General features: G+C 49.5%; 1 protein-coding gene across 3 annotated transcripts in view; it reads right to left on the bottom strand.

The window, feature by feature from the left end:
• The window catches only part of LOC140418838 (cytosolic 5'-nucleotidase 1A-like), a 124889-nt gene that overhangs the window by 66261 nt on the left and 45597 nt on the right, over window positions 1–13031 (bottom strand). The window lies entirely within an intron of this gene.

Here is a 13031-nt window from a genome sequence, read left to right on the forward strand (position 1 = left end):
TCACTGTGCCGCTTTCGGGAGGGTTCCAAAAATGACCATGTCTGGAACCTGCTTTAGCCAGTGCATCGGCTTTTTCATTTCCAGGTGGGGAGGAATGGTGGTGACTTCGTACTTTAATAATTCCAAATATCCTGTCCTGTGCTTTGTCCAAAATGTGCCGGAGCAATGGGGCTGAAGGGAGGGGTTTTCCATCCGCGGAAACAAATCCTCTTGCTTTCCACAGTGGTAGGAATTCTGTGGGGCTGTTACAGACATAGAGGCTGTCCGAGTATATGTCTGCTGGGCTGGAGAAGGAATCTGGGTGATCCACAATGTATACAATGGCTGCTAGTTCTGCCGCCTGCGCGCCTAAGTGTCCTGGCAGTTTTAACGAGATTTCTTCTTGTTATCTTCTTTTATCTTCTCTTGTAGGCTTGAACATCCTCCGAGGCCCTTGGAGACCTTTTGACCCGACCTGACCTGACCTCTGCCACCTGGAAGAAGATTGGGCCCAAACCGGAAGTGAAGCCCCAACCTCGATTTGGAGCCGACCCTGACCTCGGAGCACCAAACCTGGCCTAACTACCGACGCCAGCCCCCGGATCGCCTTGCCCAGTCCCCGGAGCTCCCGACCCGACCTCCGACGGCAAGACCCAGCCCAACGCGTCCCCGAGAGACCCGCCCAGCGACCCGACCCAGCCCAGTGACCCGACCTACCTGGTGATGGAAGAAAGAAAAATCCACGTGGAGGCTCGACCGGGCCTACTTCAAGATCCGACCCCAGGAGCGCCCAGCGAGGGAACAGACCACGGGACCCAGCCCAACTTGCCTCAGGAAGCCCCTGCCCACGACCCAGGACCCCCGAAACGGCGGAGACCCCGCGCGAGGACCTGAACGCGCTGCAAGGTATTCCCGCGCCCGCAGAACGCCAGGACCCATCCGGACCGCAAACATGCCCCCCTAGCAACGCCTCTCCCTCAACCAGCGCCCGGGACCCTGCCAGACATGACCCCAGATACGTAGACAGCGCTCTGGACCCCGCCAGCGCCCTGGACCCCGCCAGACGCAACCACCTACCTTCCACAAGAGCTGACGTCGGCCATCGGATCCCAGGATCATCCAGCAGCAGCCGCCGACCGAGGAAGCGAGGGAAACGCGGCGGTCTGCAGGTTAGACTGAAGCAACGCGGTTTCAAGACCCCTCTCCCCAGCATACTCCTGGCAAACGTCCAAGCGATCGAAAACAAGCTGGATGAACTTAACGCCAGACTTACCTCTTAGAGGGAAGTAAGAGACTGCTGTGTGCTCTGTTTCACAGAGACATGGCTTACCCCTGCCTCACCGGACTGTGCCATACAACCTGAAGGCTTCTCAATTCACCGGGCGGACCGCACGGCATCATCAGGCAAAGCGAGGGGTGGAGGGGTTTGCCTCCTCATCAACTCCTCCTGGTGCTTGGATGTGGCGACTCTGGCAACCTACTGCTCCCCAGACCTGGAATACCTGATCGTGAAGTGCCGCCCATATTATCTTCCACGCGAGTTCACTTCAGCCATTATCACAGCGGTCTACATCCCACCCCAGGCAGTAGTGAGGAAGGCACTGGACGAACTATACACAGTAATAAACAACTACGAAACAGAACACCCGGAGGCCTTATTCATCGTGGCCGGAGACTTCAACAAGGCCAACCTCAAGAGTGTACTGCCAAAATTCCACCAGCACATCTCCTGTCTCACCAGGGGCGACAACACTCTTGACCACTGCTGCTCAAAAATCAAGGGCGCCTACCGTTCCATCCCCCGACCGCACTTTGGGAAATCAGACCATAAGACGGTGCTCCTTCTCCCGGCATACAAGCAGAAACTCAAGCGGGAGAATCCAGCTAAGAAGGTTGTGCAGTGCTGGTTCGAGGAGACAGAAGAGGCTCTTACGTGACTGCTTAGAGACAGTGGACTGGTCCATATTTAAGAACTCAGCGACCAACTTAAATGAGTATGCCACCACCGTCACAGACTTCATCAGCAAATGTGTGGACGACTGCGTGCCAAAGAAAGTAGTACTCCAACCGGAAACCATGGCTCAATCGCGAGATTGACTCCCTACTGAAGGACAGATCTGAGGCGTTCAAGGCAGACGACCCTGACCTATACAAGAAATCCAGGCACGACCTCCGCAAAGCCATCCGAAATGCCAAGAGAGAATATCAAACCAAGGTAGAGTCACAGACAGACTCTCGGCGGTTGTGGCAAGGACTAAACAACATAACGGGCTACAAAGCGAAGCCGAACAGTATCTCTGGCAGCAGCGCACCCCTCCCCGATGAACTCAATGCATTCTATGCTCGGTTCGAGCAGGTAACCAACAATCCGCTGGTGAGTGCCCCAGCAGCCCATAATTCACCCATACCCACCATCACAGCTTCCGAAGTCAGATCGGCCTTCCTGAAAGTGAACCCTTGGAAGGCGACGGGCCCAGAGGGGATCCCTGGTTGTGCACTCAGAGCCTGCGCGGACCAGCTGGCAGAGGTATTCACGGATATCTTTAACCTGACCCTACTCCACTCCGAGGTCCCCACCTGCTTCAAGAAGACAACCATCATACCGGTACCAAAGAAGAACCAGGCAACGTGCCTCAATGACGACCGACCAGTGGCCCTGACTTCAGTCGTAATGAAGTGCTTCGAGAGGTCGATCATGAAGCGCATCACCTCCATACTCCCAGAATGCCTTGATCCACTGCAATTCGCATACCGCTGCAACCGGTCCACATCAGACACCATTTCCCTGGCCCTACACTCATCCCTAGAGCATCTCGAAAACAAGGACTCCTACATTAGACTCCTATTTATTGACTACAGCTCCCCCTTCAACACCATAATCCCAGTCAAGCTCATATCAAAGCTCCAAAACCTAGGACTTGGCTCCCCACTCTGCAACTGGATCCTCGATTTTCTGGCCAACAGACCACAATCAGTAAGAATGAACAACAACACCTCCTCCACAATAGTCCTCAACACCGGCGCCCCGCAAGGCTGCGTACTTAGCCCCCTACTCTACTCCCTGTACACACACGACTGCGTGGCAAAACTTGGTTCCAACTCCATCTACAAGTTTGCTGACGATACGACCATAGTGGGCCGGATCTCGAATAACGATGAGTCCGAATACAGGAGGGAGATAGAGAACCTAGTGGAGTAGTGTAGCGACAACAATCTCTCCCTCAATGCCAGCAAAACTAAAGAGCTGGTAATTGACTTCAGGAAGCAAAGGACTGTACACACCACTGTCAGCATCAACGGGGCCGAGGTGGAGATGGTTAGCAGTTTCAAATTCCGAGGGGGGCACATCTCCAAAAATCTGTCCTGGTCCACCCACGTCGACGCTACCACCAAGAAAGCACAACAGCGCCTATACTTCCTCAGGAAACCAAGGAAATTCGGCATGTCCACATTAACTCTTACCAACTTTTACAGATGCACCATAGAAAGCATCCTATCAGGCTGCATCACAGCCTGGTATGGCAACTGCTCGGCCCAGGACTGCAAGAAACTTCAGAGAGTCGTGAACACCGCCCTGTCCATCACATGAACCTGCCTCCCATCCATTGACTCCATCTACACCTCCCGCTGCCTGGGGAAAGCGGGCAGTATAATCAAAGATCCCTCCCACCCGGCTTACTCACTCTTCCAACTTCTTCCATCGGACAGGAGATACAGAAGTCTGAGAACACGCACGAACAGACTCAAAAACTGCTTCTTCCCCACTGTCACCAGACTCCTAAATGACCCTCTTATGGACTGATTTCATTAACACTACACCCTGTATGCTTCATCCGATGCCAGTGCTTTTGTAGTTACATTGTATATGTTGTGTTGCCCTATTATGTATTTTCTTTTATTCCCTTTTTTTCTCATGTACTTAATGATCTGTTGAACTGCTCGCAGAAAAATACTTTTAACTGTACCTCGGTACACGTGACAATAAACAAATCCAATCCAATCCGATCTAGGGCGCATCCCTGCGCGTCCTCAACATCTATGTTCTCTTCTTCTTCTCTATCTTGTAATGCGCTTCCCGTTTAATATCGTGGAACCATCCACATATATTCTCAAGGGTGCGCACAAGTCTGTGTGCTGGGGGCTTTGGGGAGAACTACCTATCTTTTTGGGGAGTGTTTTCGCGATACAGGGGCCTGTGTTGTGGTGCGGTGAGATGATTTCACATTCGTTGGGGGTGCCTGGGTACTGAAGGTTGTAGGCTAGGAAAGTGTGGGACTTGGTCCTTTTAAAAGTGATGTTCTGTCCTTGCAAAAGAAGGGTCCATCTGGCTGCTCTGATCTGGCTTACTGTACCGTCCTTAAGTCATCCGTCTAGTAAAAGTTGGGTGGGGGTGTGTTCCGTGAGGATTGTGATGGGGTTTAGTCCGGTAATACATGAAAAGTATTGAACTGCCCAGAAAACTGCGAGCAGGTGCCTTTCACAGGCCGAAAATCCCTGCTCCACAGGATCTAAAACTCTGGAGGCGTAAGCCATGGGTCTTAACTGGTTGTGCCGTTCCTGGAGGAGCACGGCCGAAAGGATGAGGATAGGCGGAGAGGATGCTAGATGGGGACTCTCCTTCCGAGGTAGTATGGGCTGAGGTTAGAAACAGGAAAGGAGAGGTCACCCTGTTGGGAGTTTTCTATAGGCCTCCAAATAGTTCTAGGGATGTAGAGGAAAGGATGGCGAACATGATTCTGGATAAGAGCGAAAGTAACGGTAGTTATTATGGGAGACTTTAACTTTCCAAATATTGACTGGAAAAGATATAGTTCGAGTACATTAGATGGGTCGTTTTTTGTACAATGTGTGCAGGAGGGTTTCCTGACACAATATATTGACAGGCCAACAAGAGGAGAGGCCACATTGGATTTGGTTTTGGGTAATGAACCAGGCCAGGTGTTAGATTTGGAGGTAGGTAAGCACTTTGGGGACAGTGACCACAATTCGGTGACATTTACGTTAGTGATGGAAAGGGATAAGTATACCCCGCAGGGCAAGAGTTATAGCTGGGGGAAGGGCAATTATGATGCCATTAGACATGACTTGGGGGGGGATAGGTTGGAGAAGTAGGCTGCAAGTGTTGGGCACACTGGATATGTGGAGCTTGTTCAAGGAACAGCTACTGCGTGTTCTTGATAAGTACGTACCGGTCAGGCAGGGAGGAAGGCGTCGAGCGAGGGAACCGTGGTTTACCAAAGAAGTGGAATCTCTTGTTAAGAGGAAGAAGGAGGCCTATGTGAAGATGAGGTGTGAAGTTTCAGTTGGGGCGCTTGATAGTTACAAGGTAGCGAGGAAGGATCTAAAGAGAGAGCTAAGACGAGCAAGGAGGGGACATGAGACGTATTTGGCAGGTAGGATCAAGGAAACCCAAAAGCTTTCAATAGGTATGTCAGGAATAAAAGAATGACTAGGGTAAGAGTAGAGCCAGTCAAGGACCGGGATGGGAAGTTGTGTGTGGAGTCTGAAGAGATAGGCGAGATACTATTTTTCGTCAGTATTCACTCAGGAAAAAGATTATGTTGTGGAGGAGAATGCTGAGACCCAGGATATTAGAATAGATGGCATTGAGGTACGTAGGGAAGAGGTGTTGGCAATTCTGGACAGGCTGAAAATAGATAAGTCCCCGTGGCCTGATGGGATTTATCCTAGGATTCTCTGGGAAGCCAGGGAAGAGATTGCTGGGCCTTTGGCTTTGATTTTTATGTCATCATTGGCTACAAGAATAGTGCCAGAGGACTGGAGGATAGCAAATGTGGTCCCTTTGTTCAAGAAGGGGGGTAGAGACAACCCCGGCAACTATAGACCGGTGAGCCTCACGTCTGTTGTGGGTAAAGTCTTGGAGGGGATTATAAGAGACAAGATTTATAATCATCTAGATAGGAATAATATGATCAGGGATAGTCAGCATGGCTTTGTGAAGGGTAGGTCATGCCTCACAAACCTTATCGAGTTCTTTGAGAAGGTGACTGAACAGGTAGACGAGGGTAGAGCAGTTGATGTGGTGTATATGGATTTCAGTAAAGCATTTGATAAGGTTCCCCACGGTAGGCTATTGCAGAAAATACGGAGGCTGGGGATTGAGGGTGATTTAGAGATGTGGATCAGAAATTGGCGAGCTGAAAGAAGACAGAGGGTGGTGGTTGATGGGAAATGTTCAGAATGGAGTTCAGTTACAAGTGGCGTACCACAAGGATCTGTTCTGGGGCCTGTTCTGTTTGTCATTTTTATCAATGACCTAGAGGAGGGCGCAGAAGGGTGGGTGAGTAAATTTGCAGACGACACTAAAGTCGGTGGTGTTGTCGACAGTGCGGAAGGATGTAGCAGGTTACAGCGGGACACAGATAAGCTGCAGAGCTGGGCTGAGAGGTGGCAAATGGAGATTAATGTAGAGAAGTGTGAGGTGATTCACTTTGGATGGAATAACAGGAATGCGGACTATTTGGCTAATGGTAAAGTTCTTGGAAGTGTGGATGAGCAGAGGGATCTCGGTGTCCATGTACATAGATCCCTGAAAGTTGCCACCCAGATTGATAGGGTTGGGAAGAAGGCCTATCGAGTGTTGGCCTTTATTGGTAGAGGGATTGAGTTCCGGAGTCAGGAGGTCATGTTGCAGCTGTACAAAACTCTGGTACGGCCGCATTTGGAGTACTGCGTACAGTTCTGGTCACCGCTTTATAGGAAGGACGTGGAAGCTTTGGAGCGGGTGCAGAGGAGATTTACCAGGATGTTGCCTGGTATGGAGGGAAAACCTTATGAGGAAAGGCTGATGGACTTGAGGTTGTTTTCATTAGAGAGAAGAAGGTTAAGAGGAGACTTAATAGAGGCATACAAAATGATCAGGGGAGACAGTGAGAGCCTTCTCCCGCGGATGGAAATGGCTGGCACGAGGGGACATAGCTTTAAACTGAGGGGTAATAGATATAGGACAGAGGTCAGAGGTAGGTTCTTTACGCAAAGAGTAGTGAGGCCGTGGAATGCCCTACCTGCAACAGTAGTGAACTCGCCAACATTGAGGGCATTTAAAAGTTTATTGGATAAGCATATGGATGATAATGGCATAGTGTAGGTTAGGTGGCTTTTGTTTTTTGACTTTCCATGTCGGTGCAACATCGTGGGCCGAAGGGCCTGTACTGCGCTGTATCGCTCTATGTTCTATGTTCTATGAAAGGGTATGATCTGTGCTAGCTATCTCTATAGCATAGGGGGAAAGCGGGTCTGGAACCTGCAATGAGTGCGCGCTTTAAAACATCTACAGCATCCGTGTGCCGCGGAAACAATTCCCAAGGGGCTCCTTTCTTTAGGAGTTCCGAGAGGGGTGCTGCTTTGGTGGCGAAACCGTCAATATGGTGTCGGCAGTAGCCAACCAGTCCTAAAAACGACCAGAGGGCGGAAACATTCTGGGGAAGGGGCAATTTGACAATCGAGTCAATTCTTTTATGCTCGATCTCGCGTTTACCATGCGTGATAATCGTTCCCAAATATACCACTTTGTTTTCCAAAATTTGGGCTTTCTTGGGGTTCACTTTACATCCAATCCGCCGCAGGAGTTCCAGGAGTTCGGACAGAAGCGCGATGTGCTCTGCCTTGGTGTCTGTCTGCAGTAATAGGTCATCCACATACTGGACCAGACATTCGGGGCGAGAAAATTTTGATAAACCATTGGCCAGCTGTCGGTGGAAAATGGAGGGGGAGTTGTGGAATCCTTGTGGAAGGCATATCCACGTGTACTGTTGACCTTTAAAAGTGAAGGCAAATTTGTCTTGGCACGCTTTTGCCAATGGAATGGACCAGAATCCGTTACTGATGTCTAAAACCGTAAAATATTGTGAGTTGAGTCCCTGTTTGAGCATGGTCTCGGGACTTGTGGCTACCATAGGGGCTGCTGCGGGGGTGACAATGTTGAGTTCCCGGTAATCGATGGTTAGTCGCCATGATCCATCGGGCTTTCTCACCGGCCAAATCGGGGCATTATTAATAGGGGCTACTGATCTAAGTACGCCTTGTTCTAATAAGCTATCAATGACTTTTAAGATTTCTCCCTCTGCCTCTTGGGGAAATCCATATTGCTTCTGGGGTCTAGGGTCAGGCCCTGTTATTTGAACCTAACCAGCCATCCTGCCGCAGTCATGTTTATGACTTGCAAATGCGGTCCTTTTCTTCTGGAGAACTACCCTAACCTGTTTGTCTGCGCTAATCGTGGTCGGCTGAAACCAAAAATCGTCGACTGCGCTAATCTTATTAGCATAATCACCTACTGTGAGCGTTGCAGGGGCTCTTGCTGACTTTGTCATTTTCCAGACACATTGATTTACTGGGTCAAATGATAGGTTGTGAGAGTTCATGAAATTGACTCCCAAAATGTGTTCTGCTGTGTGAGGCAGATCGACCAAAACTGTGGGGTGTTTTGTTGTAATGTTGCCAATTTGAATGGGCACAGGGGCTGTGATGTGTCCCTGTTGTGAGTGGCCTGTGAAGCCGCTGAGGGTGATTGTGGCTGTAGTGGGCCACGTTGGAACATGGTGGAGGAATTAATTGTGGTGTGGGAAATTCGATGGGCTGTCCCCGTATTTGCGCTGCAACGATTGGTCGGCCGGACCTATCCCAAAGGGTGTCGCAGACCCAGGTGGGGGAGCCCGAACACCGTCAGTCAGTTCCGTTCATGTCTGTCTGGTCTGAACGGGTGCTTACACTATGTATGGGCTTTGTCCTGTTACTATACAGAGTGCCTGCCTGCTGGGCTCTCTGTGGCTTTCGTGGGGCATTGCATTCTCGTGAAAAGTGACCTAATTGTCCACAGTTGTAACACTCCTGTGGTTTCTGTGAGGGGCTGTTCACGCCTTCGTTCACCCATGCGGAGTTCTGGTGTGCTTTAACTGCTTGAATATCTGCCTCTGCCTGCTGTTCTTCAGGTTTTCTAATCGCGGGTTTGTTGTGGACAGATTGCTCCCAGGTGCAGGACAACCTTTTTAAAACCCACTTTTCGTAGTGCGTTTCTTCTGAGGGGTCATAGTTAGTACAAGCTTTTTGTCCTGCCTCTGTGGCATGGGAGATAAGGGTGCGGGTCCATTTGGCCATGTTGTCTGGGGATAAATGGGCGCGGTCTAGGTTTCCGAAAACGGCTGTAAAATGGATCCACAGGTGTCCAGCAAACGCTGTGGGGTGTTCTGTTTTCTTCTGCCTGCACTTATTCAGGCCTTCTACTGGGTCACCTCTGTTATAACCGATCGCGTCTAGGATCGCCGTGTGCAGCTCTGCAAGGGTGCCTCCTCCTACATTCTGTGGGTCGGGAAGGCTGCTACAACAGAAGGGTCTCAGCTTAAAACTGTGAGCTTCACTTGCTCACGCTCATTCATCCAGGCTGTACATGGTTGCCTGCTGCTTCACTCTAGCAAAGAAGTGGTGGGGGTCTGAGGTGGGAGGAACGGTGTGATCTTTTCGCACGGTTCCCGTAATTGGGTCATGGTTAAGAAGGTGGTGTAAAGGAATTCCGCGTCTCCGTCCAATGTGAGTGTGCGGTGGGTGACTGGATTCATGGGTGCCTGATCTATCTGCTCTGTGGGGGGTTGGGGTGCTTTTCTCCTTTGGGGCTTTCCTTGCGCACATGTTCCCTGTACATATCTATGCACGGTTCTGTTTAGTTCTTGCCAATCAGGGCCGTCTTCTTCATCTAATTGGGATCCAAAGGTGCTTTGAAACCCATTTTGCACTGAAAGCAAAGACTGCAGTTCCGCAATCTGCTTCTGGCATTTTGCATGATCCACTGAGCTTTGTCTGTGCTCCATGGTGGCAGCATGGAGTGCTCTTAACGCTGCTTTTAGGTCGCTGCACTGCCTTTGCAATGCCTCTACCTGTTTCTCTTTCTCTTCTCTTACCAGGACTGCACGCGTGTCCTGATAGGCCTTATTGTATTGGGTTTGGAAGCTGCTCAGATGCGCTAGACAAGACTGGTGTGCCCTATTGGCATCATCCATCTCTCCGTTCTTTGCTGCCAACTTCCTTCTCAAGTCTATATTCTATCTCTCGATCTCACTAACATCGACCTTGCTCATTCAATGTCTCTCTTCTATCTCTTTGCGGAGCGTCCAAATAACCTCCTCTGTGCCTCGCAATTGTGCCAGACTGGACACGATTGCCATCGGCTTGCGAGCTTTCCTTAAGCTCTTCTTCTGGATTTTGCTCAGGTTCTCCCACCAAGTATGTCCTATACTCCCGGGACCTGTTTCCTCATTTGAACAAAAGTCACTCCAAAGGGGCCATCCCTTTCCTTTGAGGTACCTTCAAAGGAACTTCCCAAACGGGACACTGACCTATTCTGCTGCTGGTTGCTGCGACCACGAATTCTTGAGGGTTCATGAGGCGTTCCATTGCCTTCGTGGCCATTTTACTCAATACACCAGTTAGTAAGTTTCAAATCAAAACACATTTATTATACACAGTCGATCACTACTCATGCATAAAACTCTACTTACTAGACTATCTCTAACACTAAAAGGCCTATACTTAGCTTTGGAACTGGCCCACCAGGTCAGGGGAACAAATGGCTTTTCGTTCGATTCTGAGTCTGCAGGCTTCAAAGCTGGTGTAGACTGGTAGCTAGGAGCGCCTATCTCGTAGCGGCGTTGACTGGAGACTTACTTGGTTGATGCAGCGACTAGGCAGGTCATGTTCAAGGGTTTATTCGAGCTGCTGAGAGACCCTGCCAAGAAGGATGATTTGAACTTGGGGACTCTATTTTATAGTCCCCAGGGGCTTCGCGCCATTCGGGGCGGACCCCGTACCTGGTTCCAAGTGATTGGACTGAGTTCTGATCACTTGGATCGATTTCTCCAATACTGGAGCTGTTTCCTGATTGCTGGGCGGTCCCTAAGTGTCCGTTGGCCTTCCTTTGTCTTGGCTCCTGCTGGCGCCGAGGAGTCTGGCTTGGCCTTGTTTACCTTAAATGTTTCCAATTGTTCCCGGGGATCGCTTATTAATATGTAGATGGTTGTTAGTTTCAGTGCTGTCTGGGTTCCTGCAAGTTCTGATACACAGGAAACTTTGGACCTGCTTGTTTTCCTGCGCCTGACTGAATTTCCCTGCATTCTTAGCGGATCTCCATTTTAAGTCGGGAAGTGGCCAACCCAGGTGGCTACATTACCTTGTATATTAATCTTTTGTGTGGCACCTTATTAAATGTCTTCTGGAAGTCCAGATATACTACATCTACAGGATGCCCATTATCTGCTTGGCTTGTTAAATCTTCTAAGAACTCTAGCTTGATTAAATTTTTCCAAGAGGTCACCAGGTATGTAGATGAGGGCAATACATTTGATGTAGTCTACTTGATTTCAGTAAGGCTTTTTATAAGGTCCCACATGGGAGACTGATAGTGAAGGTAATAGCCCATGAGATCCAAGGAAATTTGGCATTTTGGACCCAGAAATGGCTGAGTGGCAGGAAACAGAGGGTGAGGGTCGAGGTTTTTCTGACTGGAAGCCTGTGTCCAGTGGGCTCCAATAAAATCCCAACAGTGCAGAAGGAGGCCATTTGGCCCACCGGGTCTGCACCGACTCCAGAAGAGCATTTTACCTTGGCCCTGCCCTAACCCGTACCCCTATGCAATTATCCATGGTGAATCCTAGTGTTGGGCCCTTTCTGTTTGTGGTTCCGATTTCGATATGAATGTAGGATGGTTGATCAGGATGACCGTAGATGATATCAAAATCGTCGGGGTGTTAAATAATGAGGAGGATAGCTTTAAATTACAGGGTAATATAGATGGCTGGTCAGATGGGCTGATCAGTGGCAATTGGAATTCAATCCAGATAAGTGTGAGGGGATGCAGGACAAACAAAGCAAGGGAATACATGATAAATGGCAGGAACGTGGGAAGCACTGAGGATCAGAGGGACCTCGTTGTGCATGTACACTGGTCCCTTAAGACCATAAGACATAGGAGCGGAAGTAAGGCCATTCGGCCCATCGAGTCCACTCCACCATTCAATCATGGCTGATTTCAACTCCATTTACCCGCTCTCTCTCCATAGCCCTTAATTCCTCGAGAAATCAAGAATTTATCAACTTCTGTCTTAAAGACACTCAACGTCCTAGCCTCCACCGCCCCCTGTGGCAATGAATTCCACAGACCCACCACTCTCTGGCTGAAGACATTTCTCCTCATCTCTGTTCTAAAGTGACTCCCTTTTATTCAAAGGCTGTGCCCCCGGGTCCTAGTCTCCCCTGCTAATGGAAACTACTTCCCTACATCCACCCTATCTAAACCATTCATTATCTTGTAAGTTAGATCTCCCCTCAACCTCCTAAACTCCAATGAATATAATCCCAGGATCCTCAGACGTTCATCGTATGTTAGGCCTACCATTCCTGGGATCATCCGTGCGAGTCTCCGCTGGACCCGCTCCAGTGCCAGTATGTCCTTCCTGAGATGTGGGGCACAAAATTGCTCACAGTATTCTAAATGGGGCCGACCTAATGCTTTATAAAGCTTCAGAAGTACTTCCCTGCTTTTATATTCCAAGCCTCTTGAGATGAATGACAACATTGCATTTGCTTTCTTAATTACGGACTCAACCTGCAAGTTTACCTTTAGAGAATCCTGGATTAGGACTCCCAAGTCCCTTTGCACTTCAGCATTATGAATTTTGTCACCGTTTAGAAAATAGTCCACGCCTCTATTCTTTTTTCCAAAGTGCAAGACCTCACACTTGCCCACGTTGAATTTCATCAGGCATTTCTTGGACCACTCTCCTAAACTGTCTAAATCTTTCTGAAGCCTCCCCACCTCCTCCATACTACCTGCCCCTCCACCTATCTTTGTATCATCGGCAAACTTAGCCAGAATGCCCCCAGTCCCGTCATCTAGATCGTTAATATATAAAGAGAACTGCTGTGGCCCCAACACTGAACCCTGCGGGACACCACTCGTCACCGGTTGCCATTCCGAAAAATAACCTTTTATCCCAACTCTCTGCCTTCTGCCTGACAGCCAATCGTCAATCCATGTTAGTACC

This window comes from Scyliorhinus torazame, chromosome 1, assembly GCF_047496885.1.
Source record: "Scyliorhinus torazame isolate Kashiwa2021f chromosome 1, sScyTor2.1, whole genome shotgun sequence".
Taxonomy (NCBI): Eukaryota; Metazoa; Chordata; class Chondrichthyes; order Carcharhiniformes; family Scyliorhinidae; genus Scyliorhinus; species Scyliorhinus torazame.